Genomic DNA, 17,112 nt, shown 5'->3' with positions numbered 1-17,112 from the left:
CATCTGTGCAGGATGCTGAGGGATTTCAGACCCTTAATAAGTACCATGTGGCTGTTACATATTAGCATATAAGCATACCTATTTCATTCTCTATTTTAGGATAACAGGTGTTTCAAATACCAAAGGCAATGGAAAAAGCCTGGAAAATGTGGATAGTGGAGAAGACAACATGGAGACACCTGCGTGATTCCCTGGGAAAACAGGACCTGGCACAGACCCAGAGCTAGCGAGCTCCATCATTTCTAGCTTGACTCATGCAAAGCTCCTGGGGTACCTCCCTGCATCCTTCCCCAGGGTGCAGAAATGCTGGAAAGTTTGTTAACTCAGGTGGGCTTCAGCATCCCAGCAAACTGGTGTCATGGGACACACAGTGTGTATCTCCTGTAGCATTTTGACCATATATCTTGGAGGTAGCCTGAGTTTACTTCTGGCCAAAATAAAGCTTTGATAACACCTTCACCCAGCCCAGCAAAGTAATAAACTCTGGATGTCAGCAGATTTTATTCAATCAAAGCGCACTAACGTGGCCATGAGGCTTGCTTTCAGCTCATAGCACAGGACCCAAGATGCTGACAGAGCGAGCTCACCTCATTTCCAAGCCCTGCCAAGCGTGAGTTCACATCTGCATCGTGCAAACAAATCCAGGGGCTTTGCGGAAATAATTCAGGTTCCATCAGACTGTACAAAAAGAAACCAAGGCCAGGGAGAGGTCCTGATCTGCAATTGTCCATTCTGGTTAATTCTTAGCATGCTCCTGGCATTCCCGGGGCATGGACACAACAGTGCCCAGGAGCTACAGCTGCCTGCAGGCTACAGGCTCAGCCTGGGCTCTGCAAAAGTGGCTAAAATACTTCCCAAGCACCACAGGCTCAGGAAACAACATGACCTTGCTTACCCAGTGCTGTGTCTGAAGGAGTAAAGCCCAACCAGGCCAAACTCGTGCTTGGAGTCAGTCAGCCACAGTGGATCTGCCCCGCACATGATCAATCCTGAGCCCAGAGACACAGACAGCTAAGGACTAACTGTGCCATTATGCAGCAATTAGCCTCGGGAGCTTACAGCAAATGCAAGACAATTTAGACTGACAGGACAATTTTCCAAGAGACACGATAGTTGCACAAAATTTGAAGGCTCCAGAAAAATCTCAGGAATCAAAAATAGCAGAAAATAACACAACACACGGGGCTTTTTTTTTTTTTTTTTTTTTTCCCTCTCTGCTGAATTTTAGACCCGGGCAATTTCAGCAGTGCTATTTCTGATCCACAGAAAAAAGAAAATTCAGGCTTGAAATAAGATCAGCTCTTTGGGTTTGGTCCTGCAAATCCGCACTCGGACAAAAATGTAGTATTTTAGGAAGCTGGGATAGCAAGTCCAGGCACAATTGTGCCCGGGTGGTAGCACCAGCAGAGGCAGCTTCTCCAGGCTCCATGTTTCAGGGATCTGGGAATAGGCCACTCTGGACACGTTATCAGACTGTCAGGGATGCGTGTCATTTCCTTGTGTTCCTCTTGCTGAAAATCACAAGTTCCTGTCAGCTACACAGAGTATGTAATCCGAGAAAATGCCACAAATAGCAAACTGTCAGCTCAGAAAAGATTAAGCCAAATGCTCTTCCGTGCCTTGCTGCAGAAGTGAATGCAGCAAAATGCCTAGTGCAGCACAGGGGATCTCAGCTCCACAGAAATGACAAAGATGCCTCCCCAGTAAACGTTCCTAGGCCCCTCCAGGTAAGTAGGTACTGGTAAATGAGAAGTACCTGGCCAGACAGAGGCTCAGCACAGCTGAAATGAAAAATTGTCTTGATTGTGTGCATCAGCACAGATTCAAGTTACCCCAGAAACTTCCTGGGTAAAATCCACGTCCTGTGGCTTCTTAGACACTAAGTTATTTGGATATGAAGGATGGTTTTGATGTTTCTCTAGGCTTACCTGCTTCAAATACACCTAAGCCATATTAAGATATCTAAATACTTTCTTTAAAGCTTGTCTTCTGTTTCAGGCAGCTTCATGTGCCTTTGAAAGCTCTACTGTAGTCCTCATGACAATATCCATGCCAATGCTTTGCCTGAATTCATTCCCCTTGCTTTTTTTTTTTTTCTACTTTTTTTATTAGGCATGCAGTTTCACTGTTGGGAGAAAAGGTGGTAGCTCTGGACCCTCATGCCTTGCACCACACCACCACATCCAAATCTAAACATAGCCCCAGTGGCTGTAGTGTCATCTGCTGGTCTGGACTGAGCACTCCTCCTTTAGTAGAGCACAATGAGTGGGAATAAATTTAAGAGAAAAGGAAGCCTGAAGTATCTAGCCTTTGTTTTTCTGGGTAATGCATCTTCATATTCTAAACTAGAGGTATATTGTGTAATATTTAAATTGTGGTGCAGTGTGAAGTGAAAATGTTCTTGAGATTCAAGTCTCATGTTCCCTCTCTTCCCCAAGTACTTCTGGAGATCCATTTGCTCAGTTAGTCCTTTACAGCCTCTCTCCAAGCTGTTTCAAATAACACAGAGAAACTGAAATCTCTAAATTCCTGGAAATTTCATGAAAATAGGTAGCTTGGTAGAGACATTGATACCACAGAAGGAAAGACTGCTGAGTAAGGTCTGCTCCCTGACTACAGGAACCAGAAAGTGTTTATGAATGTATGAGTTTATGAATGTCCAAATCACAAATTCACATTGGAGTCTGCACTGCAACGAATACCTGAAGAAATGTACCACAGTCAAGGCTTCTTTCCCATGTGGATTCTCTGGTGTTAAACCACAATCTCCATTAAAATTCAACCAACCATGAAGCAATAACTGGACTGTGTTGGACCCTGTGCTCAAACGCTTTTCAATTCTCTTGTAACATAGTTAAAACAGATATGGAAATGTGTAGTATAGTATAGCTTTCCTGTTGCACTGGGAAGATGTAAAAGCAGATGGTCTTTCACCAAACCATATAAAAATATTTTTTTTCTAGTGAAGTGTGTTCTTTAGACAGTGATATTCAACAGTGACTGCTAGCAAACACCTGGGATGGAGCAGTTGGAATATCAGCATGGTAGATATTCCAGATGACTTTCCCCACTGAAGTCTGGCAGGTAGTGTGAAACATATTTCAGTCTCAAGCAGTTATACTCTCCCCATGTAAATTTATTGTCACAGCCCTGTACAAGTGCTGTTCTGTACAGGGGCACCAGTGGACCTCTGCACTGTAAAGTTCCCATGTCCTATCATATGCTAAGGAGAGCTGCGCTAAATGACACCCAACAATAATAAGAAATATAAAATAAATAGGGACAATAGATACCTCCAAATTTGTCATCACAGTCAAACTAGATGAAGCATTAGAGAAATTGCATATACAACCCGATGTCACAGACTGTACAAAAGAATGCACTTTATCAGGGTCCAGCATAGTGGATTTTGTTGCATGGGTTCAACATTCAGTCATTCCTCAACAGCTAGAGCTTACAATGCCACGATTCAGTGACAGACTTAAAAGGAGGCAGCTGTTACCAGTTGGATGAGAGATTCACAGCTAGCCAGGCTATGCTAAAATATGCTGAGAGCAGCTCAGCATTAGCCCCTCTTCATCTCAGCCCTTCATTGTTTGTTTCTTATTCTTACATCTTATATTTTAGGCCATTGCCCTTCGGGGATGTTTCCTCTGTATTTCTCCTGTGCCTGTGTCAGTGTAGGTCCCACCCCGGTGGAGTGTCTATGCGCTGTCACAGTGTAAGTGTTGGTGTGAGATGACAAAACCATCCTCTTATTTCAGTGTTTTCAAATATCCAGCTCATAAGTATTCCTGTGTATTACAGCAGTACCTAAATGGGAGCCTGTTATTGCAGCTGAATTTGTTCAAATTCATTTCACTTATAGAATGTACTAAACCTGTCTTCTTTCAGCATTAGCCTCACTTTCGCTAATCACCATCTCATTCAGACTATATTTCATACACTTGATTATTCAGTTTTGCCTTGATAATAACTAATGTGCCGTTGTAGGCAAGAAGTAAAATGTTTCAGCACAACCCCTCCCTTTCTAATGGATTCTCTGTTTGTTTACATTATACTGTAATAGCTATTGATCTTCACATGATTATGGAATCCAGGCAGCATTAGAAAATTCATTAATGATGACTATAGAAGCTTTAACCCCGTTTAAAATGTTCTTCACTTTCAGGCTATTCTACATGAATGACAACATCTATTATGGACAAAGGGACTGTAACCACCCCTAATTTGCAAAGCATATTATCTGTGATCAATACCGAATGATAGAGCGCAGCTGACTGAAAAGACCAATTTTGGAATTCAGGCGACATATGGTTTAAATCCCACAGTAACCACCCCGTTCAAACTAAACAATGAGGACATACAATATCCAGGATTTCTAACGCAGTGCTCCACAATTAACACAGCTCTTCCCTCGGGAGTAATGCCACTATTTACATTTTTGGTTTTCAAGGACAGAGAAAGAGTTTGCTGTTTCCTTCATCAGATGTGACAAGGTGCAATGCATAATGAACAAAATGCCATAATTGCTCAATAATGGCACTTTATTAAGCATATGGAGTAACTTTATAAAAAGAAAAAACACTTCGATGAACATTTCATTATATCAAGAAACTGTCTTCACGTTTTTCAGAGAGAAAAAAAAAAAAAAAAAAACATTATCAACAAAATTACCACTAATATAATTGTTTCATAGGGCTCCTCCAGTAGCACTGGTCTCATATGTCTTAATAATACTTTCCAGGAAGTTTGTTTGTTTTAGCTCTAGCCTACTCTAAAAGGTAGATAATGAGGGAAACTACAAGTGCCCAGCTTACTGCTTAATTTAGATTCCACGACTGTTGTCCTAGCTCTTTTTCAAGTTATGTATTAATGACAAGGGGTTATGAAAGGATTTTATTAAACATTAAGTACCTTGGCAATGTAACTAAAGGCATAAACCATAGCAACCTACATGACAATTACATATTGCAGCTCTGGAGAAAAAAAAATAAATAAATAAAAAGGAAGCATTTAATAATTATGGCTTTATATAATTCTGATACCTATAAAAATTCTGGACCAAACTCAACCCAAGTGTAACTCACTGACTCACTGGGCATATTACAAGGATGAATTTAGTGTTGTGCATTCATGGGAATAGCTTTGCTTGTACGAAACCAATACATTTTTCAGCAAGCCATATAATAAGAGACTGGTTTAAGCCACATAATTCACTTTTTTCATTCCCATGCAAAATTCCACAGAAGGAGCCAGATACATGGCTCTGCTTTGGGTGCATGTTTGCTCACAGTACAATACCACATTTCCCAGTAAACCCACCTAAAGCTATTGAGTTTATATTTAAACTCAATAAATAATATATTTTAACTCAATAAATAAACTCAATGTTTGCCTCCTGAACTGTAAGAGTAGTCTTTAAATACATTTATGAAGCTATGAACACCATATAGTCTTTAGGGTGGATTTAGTTTTACCTGTCATGAGGTGTCTGTGACATAGTCATGAAGTATATGTGTCATGGCTACATGTTATGGTTCCCCTCATCAGAGGATCAGAGAATCATAAAATCATTGAAGGGTTCGGACTGGAAGAAACCTTAAAGATCACTTCGTTCCACCTCCCCTGCCATGGGCAGGGACATCTCCCACCAGAGCAGGTTGCCCAAAGCCCCATCCAGCCTGGCCTTGAACACCTCCAGGGATGGGGCATCCAAAGCTTCCCTGGGCAACCTGGTCCAGTGCCTCACCTCCCTCTGAGTGAAGAATTTCTTCCTTATATCTAATCTAAACCTACCTTCTTTTACTTTAAAACCATTCCCCCTTGTCCTATCCCTACACTCCCTGACAAAGAGTCCCTCTGCAGCTTTCCTGTAGGCCCCTTTTAGGCACTGGAAGGTTGCTGTAAGGTCTCCCAGAAGCTTTCTCTTCTCCAGGCTGAACAACCCATATTCCCTCAGCCTGTCTTTGTAGGAGAGGTGCTCCAACCCTCTGATCATCCTTGTGGCCCTCCTCTGGACATGTTCTAATAGGTCCATGTTCTTCTTGTGCCTGGGATCCCAGAGCAGGATTCCAGGTGGGGTCTCACAAGAGCAGAGGGGGAGAATCACCTCCCTCACCCTGCTGGCCATGCTGCTTTTGATTCAGCCCAGGATACAGTTGGTTTCTGGGATGCAAGCTCACATTGCCAGCTCATGATGTGCTTCTCATCAATCAGCATCCTCAGGTCCTTTTCCTCAGGGCTGCTCTCAATCCATTCTCTGCTCAGCCTGTATTTGTGCTTGGGATTGCCCTGATCCAGATGTAGCACCTTGCACTTCATCTTGTTGAACTTCATGAGGTTCACACAGTTCCATGTCTCAAGCCTGCCCATGTCCCTCTGGCTGGCATCCTTTCCCTCCAGCGTGTCAACCACAGCACAGAGCTTGGTGTCATTGGCAAACGTGCTGAGGGTGCACTCAATCCCACCAACCATGTCACATATAAAGGTGTTAAACAGCGCCAGTCCCAGTACCAACTCCTAAGGAAGACTACTCATCAGCAATCTCTACTTGGACAACAACCCATTCTCATCTGATAATATCTCCTATCACAGTCTAGTTAGTGGAGTGTGAAGACTTATTCTACCTACATCTAGCAATAACAGGAGCTCAGACACTCAGCGCTCACTTGTGGTACCAAACATGCTTCAGCAGAATCCCATCCAACTGTGTGGTATAGGTGTTATACAACAACATATGTATCAGCCACAGTAGACATTTCTATATCAAGGCCTGGATAAGCTGATCAGAAAGCTTCTGGTCAGTGAAGAGGCAGGTGTAGGAGGCAGGGGGAGACTGCCATCACACGGAAACTGAGATGCAGTAGGGTCTGCCCCAAACTCACCCTCTAGCCTACCTCAGCAGAAGGACCATACCCAGACCCAGAAGCCAGGAGGGACTATCAGGGTCCCACTACTTAGGTGTAGCCCTTGCATGTTAACTGCTGTATGTTTAAGTCCCCCACCCACCAAATTACACAATGCATGCAAAAACTGTCATTCAATCCAAGTGGTAGCCACATGATACTGGGCATACAAGGTAACAAGTACTAAGAGTCCTTTGGGGGTGAAGTTGGGGGTACTGAGATGCAGCAGTGGTAAGTGCTGAATTGATAGATATTTGTATCTGCATGTACCTCCAGATATAAGTATGTATATCAATTGCAATTTACAGTATGTCATTTCTGAATTAAGAATAAATTTTTACATTATGCACAAGCACATGCATGTGAACTCAGAGCACTATCTCTGTCTTCCGCATAATCAGGCTCACATCACTGACTTCAGCACAGACAGCATCCTACCCTTAATGTACAACCAAAACAGCCAGAATGCAAAATTATAAATGTAAAGTAAACCTAAAGCCCGGTTACCTAAAACCTATTGGAAAACAGTTTATGAGCAATCCATGGGTTGAAATGCATTAGCTTTTATATGAGCTTGTAGTTTGCAGAAATTTATAAAGTTTCCAATCTGCTTAAGGATCACAGGCTTAGGGAAGAAAGCACAAGCTCCAGTCAATCAAAAGGAGAACAAAGAAAAGTGTAGGGAAAGAAGATGATACAATAAAAAAGGGTGGTCATACATAAAGCTGAATTCATCTGAACACCAAAAAAAAAAAAAAAAAAAAAAAAAAAATACCAAAAGCCTCCAGCCCCTACAAAAGGTGTTTGAAAGCTCTGAAAATGTGCAACTCTTCCCTAGACAAATTTCAGTCCAACCCAAGTGACATTACTGTATAAAAGCAATCTAAGCAACTTCATGAGATCAGGTGAATAGCTGAAGATAAGTACTTAGCAGTCTCAGTCTTAATGTAGCACTGACCACACTATCAATCATAACTTTCAACTACCTTGATATGCAAGGTAAGCCACTAAGAAGAGAAATTCATACATGGTGCAGATAATGAGGTTAATTTTTCTGTGAGCTATCATGAAAATTATTATAGTACGTTATCAGTACTTTGCTAAAAATTTTCTCAGTATGGAAATCAATCTTTCCTTCTTCTTGGCTAGAGCATAAAGGCTGAGATTTATAAAGCCTTTTAAGGTGCCTCTAAAATTAATGGGAATTGGATGTCCTCATTACCTACATGCTTTGAAAAGCTCAGCCAAAATGCATAAAATGAGTAGACACCGGCTATCATTAAAACCTCTCCAGTTTTGCCTTTGAAAGTAGATAAGGATATCATCTTGTTCAAATGATTCCCTGTAAAGAATTTAGCACCAGGAATATTTAGCAAACACTATAGTGCTCACTGTAAATTACTTTCAAAGGAACGTGCAAAGACTTTAACGGTGCCTACACAAACAACTGCGTGAAGCAATAAGGTGAAGTGAACCTCCAGAGGTTACCAGCACTGCAGTGGAAAGAGTGAAATTTATTATATATCCCCGGTAGCCACTTTCTTGCTCCAATTATGAAAGATCTGGTGAGACTAGCCTATATATACTTGCATCTAATTGTCTGCTAATAGGCATAGTAGTCCACAGAGTACTCTGAAGTCCAAAGGCATGAGAGCTATGGGGCTATTTGGGCTACTTTTTTCAAACCAGCTGTTGAAATCATACCTAGATCCCAAACACTTGAAAAGCTTCAATAAACTATCTTCAGCTGGCCATTGCTACCCTCTCAGGCAAAAGCCATGTTGCCCTAGGTCAACTCTCTTCCTTAATCCCACCTTTATCCTTTTCCCTATATTCTGGCTGAAAGGGGGATCCTTGCCAGCTGCCCCCTGCCCCAGTCTTGACCATGCCTCCTTTCTCTCCTCAGTTGGCTGGTAAAAAATAATGCAAGCAAATCCCTGGTCTGCAGCATTACAGAGAGGGCCATGTAAACTGTGGGCAAAGCTTGTACTGCTGTTTCTGTTCTGCTAGCAGTACCCAGATGGGCTAGCTTATATCTGGCTCTGGCACTGATATCATAAACATAAGCAGTGCAATCACACTCCACAGCAGAGCGCAGATGAGAAAACCAAAGGAGAAGAGCTTCAGCCTTGTATAATTTCCATGATTAAAATCAACAGCAATGTTTGACTAATTGGCCCACAAAGGCCTTTGCATCAGTGTAATTTAAATAAGCTTAAAAACAGAACAAGGTTAAAAAACAGCACTATTCAGCCTACCAACCAGCCTGCAGAGTCTCTTCACTGAGTTTGAGTTACACAAGGCTAGCTTGTCTCTGCAACAGCCCCATTCAGCTGCTCTAAATTTCTAGTGGAGAGCCCCGCTGAAAAGCAAGACCAGTGAACGTGTTCACCCCCAATATCACTAGCCATTTCACCTCTGAACAGGGACACAGTACTCTTAAGGGGCTGCAAGAAGAGGGTGAAAACAAACATTTTGCTGTTCCTGCTCCATGCTAGAGGAGTTTTCATGTACCTCCTTACCCTTCTCCAGACTTACATGAAGTTAAGAGAATCAGCAGCTTCTCTGTTGGAATCACTAAGAGAGGTGCGTGTGATGACTTCATGTCGTAGACAAGTGGTTACATCCCCATGCACTCATGCACAAGGCAGATGGAGCTTGTCTTGTGTTTGATCTCAAGATAGCTTCAAAGTATTTCTTAGGAGAAATCACAGGGAACCTGAGATAGACGTGAACCAGGTTGGGTTCTGGACATCCCTTTCAATCTAATGGATGAGATCTCTGTCAAGGAGGCCATGGAGTGTTACCTACCCAAAATCACCAGATGAGACCTAGACTACATCTGCCTGGATTTCACTGACTACATTAATTCAGTATGAGCCAGAAAACAAAGCATTAGGCAAACTTTGTTATGTAACTGTCACTGAACTCACATTTGGGGCGGCAGGCCAGCGGGTGACAGAAACCACTCTGGCAACAGCTAATTGGCCTTGGTAAGGAGTAAGTCAAAGAGATTGGCCCCGGGGCAACGTAATTAGCAAAGTCATTGGCAGCTTATGCCAACAGTCTAATTTAGAAAGCAATAAATAGTTAAAAGAGCAACCTCCCCAGGGGGCACGAGCACTGATGTACGGGGACAGCTAAAACAGCTATTGGCTAAGGTGGTACCACCCTGTGTAGGGGCCAAGCTGCCACCCAGCAACAACCATGTCCCTCTGCTGGAGCACGTGTATGTCCCTTGGTTCCATGGTGCTGCTCTGGGCCGGACCAGGGCTGGTGCTTTGATTTTTTGTGTGTGTCATGCTTGTGATCTCAGAATAAAAATTGCTATCTACCTGCTAAGCCCACTGTTATAAGTAAATAAATTTTGGATGGTAGCACTCCCCCCATTTGCCCCATGTTGGAGAACTCAACAGTGGCTTAAAGCAAGAAAAGAGGCTTCCCATACAGTGCCCTGCCCAGGCTCATCACAACATACATCCAACAGGACGAAAACCAATGGGCAGGGGTCCATCTGTCATCTCACAGAGCTAGGGGCTGTGGGGAATGAAGAGAAGTGGGGAATGGGCTCTGCTCCTATACCACCTTGCTCAGCACAGCGAGGCATGCCGTAATTTGCTGCCGCTGCCCATAGGTTAACAGTAAATTCCTGTCCCCTGTAGCAAAGACAGAGCGGTGAGGTGTGTGAGAGGCTTGCTGTCTCCCAGAGCAGTTCCTGAGAGGAGGCAGCTACCCAGCTCCTGCGCTGCTCAGAGTGAAGCCTTAAGATGCGTGCTAGCCCGAAGTAATGAGCCCGGCTCTGGCAATAAAGTGATTGTGGCAGTAAAGTGAAACAGCCATTATGCACTTGGCAACGGCTCTAGCCTCGAGATAACCTGCTTTTTAATTGAGCTGAGGAATGTTTTCATTCTTTCTCGAGTTGCATATTATTTATGGGTACAATGTGTAATAATAAAAATTACATATCTTGGCAAAAAACAATGAGCAAAAAGTCAGCTGGAAGAACACTACACAGCGGGCGTATATTTTTCTAGAGAGGTAGTCATCTATTTTAAGTACCATTGTGCTCTGTTTCGCTGTGGTAAATCCAGCAGTAGAATGCTAGCGATGTTTTTGTACATAGGAAGGGATCTGGCTTAAAAGCACAACCCTCGGCATGTGTTGTGGAGTACCTCACTGCTGAGCCCCATACACTCACCTCTCTACAGACCTCTCCCAATCTCAAGCCGAGACAGCAGTGGAGGGAATGGTCACAAAAACTGCCCCCCGTGCCATGTCTGTGATGTATCCATCCCCAGCAGAGCACGTTCCCACTCCTCCATAAAGGGAGTAGCAAAAAATTGCTCCCAATTCCCTTCCAAGCTTCAGTGCATGGAGCATAGCCACTATTGACAATTATGGGGTGGGGGTAAAATGTGCTGCCTTTATCCATTTTTAATTGCTGGAGACTGTAAAGTTGTTCTTCGGGAAATAAATACATTACTACTTTCCTCTCCCACTCGCAGCATGCCAGCACATTTGGTTTATCGATGGCCGTTTAATAATAACTTTCAATACCGGAATTTTTTCAATTGCCTCTTCAGATTTTTGCTCCAAACCACTGTGGTTGGATTACTCATGGGAAAAGCTGAGCAAATGGATTTTGTGTGGTGTGTGTCTGCAGAAAGAAAGAATGAGAGAGCACAGAATCACTTAAATGATAAATCAAATCTTAAAAAAAAAAAAAAAAAAAAAAAAAAAAAGTATTTTTCTTTGTGCAATAACCTTTTATCTACAGCCCGGCTGTCACAAATACACTGTTTAACGCTTTGTGCCCTGTCATCAGCTGTGAACAGAAAAAGCAGCACTGTGCTGTAAGCATTATCTTAAAACTCTTTTGCAGCCAACAGGTTTTGCATTTTAAATGGGAACAAGACTACCTCCAGGTTTGTCAGCCTGATGCCTAGCCTCACACTGTTAGTTGTACGTGGGTCTGCAAAGCAAACACAGGGAGAACTGACTGAGGAAAAAAAAAATGAAGGCTGAAAATAGGAAAGAAAAGGAAAGAACGTTGAACCTATAATGTAAATCTCATGTTTAATTAGAAGGGCTGAAGAATTGTGGCCAGGAAAAACATGTTTCTGTGTAAGTGGTCCTGAGCAGCACTGAAGGTGAATATAATAAGGCTGACAAATACACCTTGGAGGGTGACTGCAAGAATAAAATTGATTTATTTAATAATTTAGAAATAGCTTCCAGCCATATCTCCCATTAAAATCTGAAGGCCATTGTATTCTGTATTTCTTTGGTCTTTTTTCTCCCTTTTACTTATGCTCCACCAGATTTAATAAATAAGTAATACATGGGGGGAAAACACTTATCTGGAGTGCTTTGCCACAGCCCTGTAGGGTTCTGTGATTCTTTCTAACTCTAAAAAGATCAAGTCTGGAACAGTCATCTCCCAGAATAAGAATGATGTTTCAGGGTTAATGCTCTAAATATAAGCAAGGAAGTCCAAAAATTAAAATTTTATTAATGAGCATTGAAGATCCAAGCAAGTAAACAGCATTAAATACACAAGCTACTTCCCAAAATATGAGTGAAAATTCACCTGAACTTGTAAATGGCAGTAAGCAGATATATGTTCTTTTCTAGCAAGAGTTAGGGAAAATAAGAAATGATAAGAGTAATAATTAATCCAGAGAGAGCACATTTTATTCTATCACCCATTTTTAAAGTTTTATCCTAATAAATCTGCCTATAGCACCAGCCTCCTGAGATTTTTCTCCTGATGGTCTGTTCAGACCATAATTGTTTCAGAATCTTGTTTTAACACTGTTCATTTCAGAAAGGAAATATATCGCACAGTCTTGCTTGTTAATCAATTAAACATTAAGTACCCACCACCTTACTCCTGGAAAAGCAAATGGAGTCCATGCACAATTCTTCTGCAACTATTTTATGCAAAATTCATAGTGAGAATTCTATAAACAATTCATAAAGTCAAATATGGGTTTGATAGAGGTGCGTATCAGCAATGTAGGCCAACTTCATTTACACTGGAAAAGTAAACATAAGCATGAGAAATGCCTTTCTGCCCTCACCAGTTGGAGAATAAAACCAACTGAGCAGTCAGGGGAACCTTCCTCAGTGCTCTGGCAGTTTGCAGCTTTCACCCACAAGACCAGCCGAATAATTGAACTCTGCTGTAGCAATAGCTTTAACAATATTAATTAATTCCTTTCAGCCAAGGGCTTCCATTTTCCTCTAATATTGTTCTTTTTAACCATTCTAAAACTAAATAAAACAGAGAAAAGAAACAGAAAAGAGCACACAGTAAAAGCCATTATAAAACAACCCACTGAATGGATGTCTTTCAACTGATGCCAGTGGACTTCAGACAAATAAATGGGAAATTACATTAACGTGCTCTTACTTTTCCCAAAAAAACAACAAAAAAAAATAGATTTCGAAAGAGCTTACACAATAGGCCCACGAGGACTTGCTTTAGTGGCTAAGACATGGTAGCGTTTTACTTCTTAAACTGTTGGGCCGCTAGCAGCAAGCACACAGCTGGCTCATGGCATCAGATGCAGCAGCTTTTATCCACGACATAACCGCACAATTTGATGGAATCAAGGCCTAGTTGCACACCGTAAGACCTCCACCTTTGTCCCCTGAGAACAAAAGGGCTTCCCATTTGTACACACTGGATCCCAGGATCCCCAGACCCTATTCCCATGGCCTCAGTAGGAACTTAGCTTTGTCCCCATCAAGTTTGGGATGTAGATGGTTATCAAGCATTCTGCTTATTAAGCATTCAGGCTTCACCATCCTCCCTCGACATTTTTGCCCTTTCAGGTGTACCGTCTGCATCCTCTACCAGGGCAGACAAAAAGCTGGAGCTCGTTGCCTGCTCACTGCATAGGACCTTGCCTGATGTTCAACCTCCACTGACATCCACAGGGGGTGTCTCCTCATGCTTGCTGCAGGAAGACCTTTGCCCTTGAAGGCTGCAGCACTTTACTCTGAACAACCTCGCGGTGCTCTCCACAAGGGCTTTGTCTTTCAGGGGCTTCCTTCAGCCATCTCGAAGAGCCCTGCAGCCTCCAGCAGGTCATGCAAACTGCAACCTTTGTGAATATTTCTTCCATTAAGGGACCCCTGAGAACTCTTGCTCAGCGCAGGCTCTGTAGAGCTGTAAGCAAATACCAAAGCCGTTGACTGTCTGTTTTTGTTTTAAGGTCTGGTGAGGGAATACAGAGAATTTATCATTGGGGAGAGGAATAAAAGCAGGGCAGTGGGTGGGTAAAGAGCTTCCTTCACCCTCATCCCCACCCAGGTACCTGGCTTGTTTGTCAGAGTTAACCCAGATGAGCAGCATGGTGGCACTGGCCTCGCATGCCATATTTCAACAGACAGCATTTCTGATAATCCTGATTATTCTTTAGAGCTGAAAGGGGGGTGGGGAGGAGGTGGATTTTGCGTACTTTTGTGACTGTGTATGGTTTTCTCCCTTGTTTCCATAGGGGCAGGCTCACTGCTCCTGTTTGTGACCTGCAAGAAACTCAGCAAAGGGGAGGAGGAGGAGGCGGCACCACTGAAGCAAGGAAGGGACAAAAGTGACTGAGTTGCTACTGCTGTTGCTGCAGGAGTTGCTAAGAGGAGGCACAAAGCCCCCTGGACATTACCATTGGAAAGTCATTAGGAAGCTCGGGGCCACATCTTCACCACAGATTGCAAGTCCTCCTCTCCCAAAGCACACACAGGAGCATGGGGGGGATGCAGGGACAGGAGAGAGTGAGGAGGGCAGGGCAGAAAGGAGGGGGGTCAGCCCCTTCCCCAAAAAGGCTGGAAATAAACTGGAAAGGGGTGGGTGGCGTTCAGCAAGGGCAGGCTGTGGGTTTTTCAAGGGTGGGTTTCTCTCTGGTTATAAAGTTTGTCCCTCCCCTCAGGGTTATTTTTTTTAAGTTTTATTCATGAGTTGTTAACCATTTTGTTTAGCAAATCGGTTTATCCCAATGACCTTTCACTGCTTTAATTTTCGAGATGGCAGATGGCTCTAAAGAAATCCCCCTTAAATGCAGACCCAGACCCAGCCTGCTTGTTCACGCACTGGACCTGCATCAAAATGCCAAGCACAGCTCCAGAGAGAAGACAAAGTCCTCAGGAAAGAAGGGGGGGAGGGAGGGAGAGGGGGAAGGGAGGAGAGAGAGGCTAGACAAAGTCCAGGTTGACTATTTCTTGCATTGTTAATAGTCTGGGATTTCTCTCCAGCACCGTCTGCAAGCCCCTACCCCTGCTATCTGCACACAAGCAGCATGGTCCTGCAGGAGTTGTATCCCAAGGTCTCATGGCCAGAGGCAAATGTCAAAGAGAAGCAAACCAGCAGGAGGGAGGGACGGACGAGCTGTGCAGGAATGAAGGGCAGAAATGATGTGCTGAAAGCAGAGGCAACACCAGACCAAGCTGAGCAGCCACACCTGTATGAAAATATAATATAGGAACAGAGAAAAGGAAAAAGCAGCCTGCAGCAGTAGCACACTGAACTGCCCATTCAGCCTTATGGTGGTCCCTCACCCATCACACACACAGTGCAAAAAGTCTTAGCAAAGGTGCCCTGCCTTTATGAAAGACTTGAGGCACAGAGCACAATGTGAAATATTAGTCAGTAAGTATTAGTCCCGCTTTTTTCCCCCAAACAAGTTTCTGAGGTCTGGCCTGTTCTGGATGAATGAGTGGAATTGAAGCATGTTCAAGAGTTATTATTTATCCCTTCTCCAGCTGGCAAATTTTTGAGAACATGTGAATCTATATAAATTGTCACATCTCCTGTCTTTTCCAACTGGTAAGTAATACCACTCAGAGGTGCCAGATTCTAAGAAGCTATTCTGTTCATCACATGGCTCTTGTTGAAAATGTGGCAAAAAAAAACAATTGTTTCAAAAAAGAAAAATAGGGATAATATGCATTTGAGTTCGTCAGCATTGGATTTCTCCCTCACCACGACTCATGTTTAAAATGGGAGATCCCAAGCAGAGCTCACAAATGGCAGTTTCAGCTCCTGACTCAAACTAATTCTTCCCAGTATGCAGAGGGACCGTATAGACCCAGTTCAGCAACCCTTTTAATCCTCTCATCCATGTAAAACGTTTAAATGAACCCCGTTGTCTTTCCTGCTTGGATTCAGTCATTTTGAGGGGGAAAGTGGTGGGGAGGATGCAACCACATTGTGTGGCACCTCACAGCCCACCAGACCAACAAGGGACGAAGTGGAAGGAGCAACCTCCTGGTTCTTCCTTCACCTTCAGTCACTTGTATGGGCTTCCATGGAATAAGCATGTGTAAGTGCTCTGCAAGCCCTACCAACAATACATGTAGCTCACAGACAAGATACAAACATTGGGCTACATCATGATACATTTGTTTATTGCACTGCTGGGAATAGATTAAGATAACAAAAGTAGAAGTCACAAGTCCTTTTAAACTCAAGAAAGGTGTATGTTATGCCTAAAAAGATGCAAATCAAGCTTCTTCATGGAGTTTCTTGCCTTCTTTTCATCCTATATGGTTTGTTTTTCATTTGGCTCAATCAAAGCTCCACCTCGGGACCGGATGGAAGAAGGCAAAAGGGCTCCAGCTGCATTGAAATCCTAAAGCAGCCCCAAGTCAATATAGATGAATCTTGATGATGAATCCCGCAAGTGCCACTGTCACACAGCTCAGTCCTAACCCCCACACAACAAAGGAATTATTCCCATTCCTGGGAGTGTAAGGAACCACTCCATCACAACAAAACCAACAGCCTTCTAACAGCTTGCTGCAAAGCGGAGCCTAATAGACCCAAATAAAGTGGCCACAGGACAGCTCCACCTGGCATCTCCCAGAAAACTAGGAAAAAAATCAAAGTTTTAACACCACTGTGTCAGGCTGCAGACTTCAGTGTTTTGATTCATGGCTGCCTTCACATGAACTTTTTGACCAGCTCAAAACACACCAGTCATGTTCCTCCTAAAGACTAGTGACCAGTTTCCCTCAAACGACTTACCCGCAAGGCATAGTCTTCTTTTATTTGATTTTGCTTATTCCCCATGTGGACTGTAATTTGCTCAAATGCTTCCACTCAAACTGTTTTCCCCAGTGTTTGAATTCTATATAACTTCTGTTATCTGAGATGGTCCATGATTATTTCTGTTTCCTGGTGTAGCTGAGAGTCTGGTGGTCT

Source organism: Aythya marila (genome assembly GCF_965140915.1).
Source record: "Aythya marila genome assembly, chromosome: 1".
Classification (NCBI taxonomy): domain Eukaryota; kingdom Metazoa; phylum Chordata; class Aves; order Anseriformes; family Anatidae; genus Aythya; species Aythya marila.
The sequence above is the reverse complement of the archived record's forward strand: the minus strand, read 5'-3'. Positions refer to the sequence as shown.